We start from the raw sequence: 2,991 nt of genomic DNA, 5'->3' as shown, positions 1-2,991 counted from the left end.
TAAAATAATAGTGTTATGTGATAGTCATATAACATTATTTCTTCAACAGAGATAGATGGTTAGATCATATTGGAACATATTGATAACTAAAAGGATAAGTTTGATATTTTTTAAAATACACGAGGTGTAAGTGAAATTGAGTTAAAGTTGACGAGATATTTATGTAATTTTTTTATCTTTTAATATCCAAACTTTTAGATAGTACCTGATTATACTACTAAAAATATTTTTTAAGAAATATAAATGGATTGATTCAATAAATTTTTTGTAGAGAAAAAAACTTATCGAGGAAGATTTCAATTAGTAGATAGAAAAATATAATGTAGATTTTAAAAAAAATGTATAAAGGATTTAGAGATAACAATAACAAAGACAATGCTATTTTGAAGTTTGCAATAAATTATGACAAATATTAGCTAATACTTGCTTTAAAAAAGAAGAATTCTTTATTGATAACTTTTAAAAATAGGTATGATGCTAATCAATAAATTCCTTAATTGATGGGAAGATGGATCGAGTTTTGTTTAAAGATTTAAAAATTATATTGACTTAAAGTTTAACCATTAAATATAATTAGTGATTTTAGATGCATGTATAAAAAAATAAAGAAAAAAAGATTAAGATATTATTTGACACTTTTATTTATTTATTTATTTCAAAAAATAGAAACATGTAATACAATGCAAAAAACATGCTTGGTCACCCTATTTCATGTCTCCATTTTATTTTTTAACAATTTTTATTATTTTTGAAAAGAGCGGAAGAATTTCACTTATACTTTTTATAAAAATAAGTTTTCATTCTTCTTCTCTCAATTCTTCTTCTTTCACTCAATCTTGTCTTCAGCTTTATCTCCTCTTGCCCAACCACACTAGCTCTTTAGGCTTCGTAGGCCATCTCTACACTTGATGCCAAGCTATTCTTTATCTTTGATCGTATCATCGACGCCATCCCTGCTTCATTTTTCTCTATCGCTCCCTTGATTGCCTTTTTGCTTGATATCAAGCTCTATTTTATCTCTAACCATGACATCGCCCCATTCCCCCTCCTTACCTCTCATTGTTAGCCCTCATTGCAAAAAAAAAAAAAAAAAAAAAAAAAAAAGAAAAGAAAAGAAAAAGAGAAAGCATGTGAACCAATATGTTTTTCATAGTTTGGAATCTAAAAAATATAGAAATAAAAATTTCTATTTCTAGATTCTTTTTTTTAAAGAAAAGATGACGATGATATCAAATATAGCTTAAATAAGGTATAAGCCCAAGGACCAGATGGTGGTAGAATTTTCAATAAGAGAAATAAATGAGTTTTTAAGAATTAAATGCTAGAGAAAGAGAAAATGGAAACTATATAAAAAATCTAATTCTATGTGAGGGAGATGATTGATGGTATTAACAAAGTGACTATAAAAGATGTTAGGAGAATTAAAAGGAAAAATGATCATCCAAAAAAAAAAAAACTAGATGAAGAAATGAGAAAGTTAAATTGGTGGTTAAGATTAAAAGTAAGTGTTAAAAGTAGATGTATAGAAGTATATAAAATTGTAAGGTAATCGAGAATGATGTTAGAAAATAGAATAAGAGGCTAAGTTGAAGATGCATGAAGAGCTATGTTGCAAGTTCGAAACTAAGAATTTGGCAAAAGATATCTATATATGAAATTAAAAAAGAAATTAAAGAAAGAAAAATTACATGTTTGACTCAGATAAAATGTATCAAAGAGGAAGATAAAAAAGTCATAATTAGAGAAGATAAGATTAAAAAAATAAAAAAATTATTTTAATAAGCTATTCAACAAAAGACATGTAGATGACTCAGGATGACTGCAACAGTTCCATTAGGATGGTAATGTTTACAATGTGCATAAAATTGGGGCATTTAAGATAAACATGGCTATAAAAAAAAAAAAGATGGAAATGGAAAAACAATCAACTTGATAGAATTATTGGTGAGTTTTGGGAGTGCTTAGTTGACATCAGAGTAGCCTGGTTAATTTATTTAGTAGAAATTTAAAGACCAATAAGATACATAACAAATGGAAGAACAGTTGTTTGCGTGTAATGTTTATTCATATATCCCATGCATAGCATACGAATGTGTTCCCATTATTATATATATATATATATATATTACACACAGACATACGTATCAAAATTTTAAAATAAAACTGCAAAGAGTGGATCCTAACCTATAACTCATGCCATACATGGAGTGCAGTTTTTTTAATTCTTTTCTAATTATTTTTAAAATATAGAGAGAATAAATATAATAGAATAAAAAAAAATAAAATAGAGTATATTTTAGGAAAAGGAAAAAAAAAAGACCCCTGCACCTCATGGAACATAGTCGGTCGTGCTATCCTGTACAATTCGATATGGGATATATCATATCATATCGATATTGTACCCACATGCTTCATCATCCTATAGTGATCCTATCATACGGTATATCAATATTATAATAAAATTTTATCGATATGGAATCTCATGTCGATGGATAACCATTGGTTCATACATGAAGTCCACCGACTGCACATGATTTTAGTCCAGCACCGGTTCTCGCATAGAATTTATGCTGTACGTTCAAGAGCCTTTCTCCCAATTGCCAAGTTCATTTTGGTTTGGCGCCCGCATGGCAGTGCGTTAAAAATGATGGTGGCGGCACGCGCCCTGTCCGACTTCAGTCGGAATGTCCGCGTAATTCTATGCGGCCAGGAGTGAAGTCGGCAGAGCTGTTCGACTTCGGGCGGGGTTAGGAAGTCAAAACTACGGCAACACAGGGACCAGAATTCGGCATAGTTTACTTGGGCGTCCGCATAAAAGCTGTCTTGCGTTCATTTTCCCGTCGTATATCCCTCCTATCCCGTGTCCCAGCCGGTTTGCTCATCTCCCACTCCTCGAATCTTTCCCTCGAAGCCTCCTACTGTTACCCTCTCCCTCCCTCCATTCTCGTTTCCTTTTCCCGAGGTTTTCGGCCATCTTCTTCACCACCACCC

The sequence above is a fragment of the Elaeis guineensis genome, chromosome 12 (genome assembly GCF_000442705.2).
Source record: "Elaeis guineensis isolate ETL-2024a chromosome 12, EG11, whole genome shotgun sequence".
Classification (NCBI taxonomy): Eukaryota; Viridiplantae; Streptophyta; class Magnoliopsida; order Arecales; family Arecaceae; genus Elaeis; species Elaeis guineensis.
The sequence above is the reverse complement of the archived record's forward strand: the minus strand, read 5'-3'. Positions refer to the sequence as shown.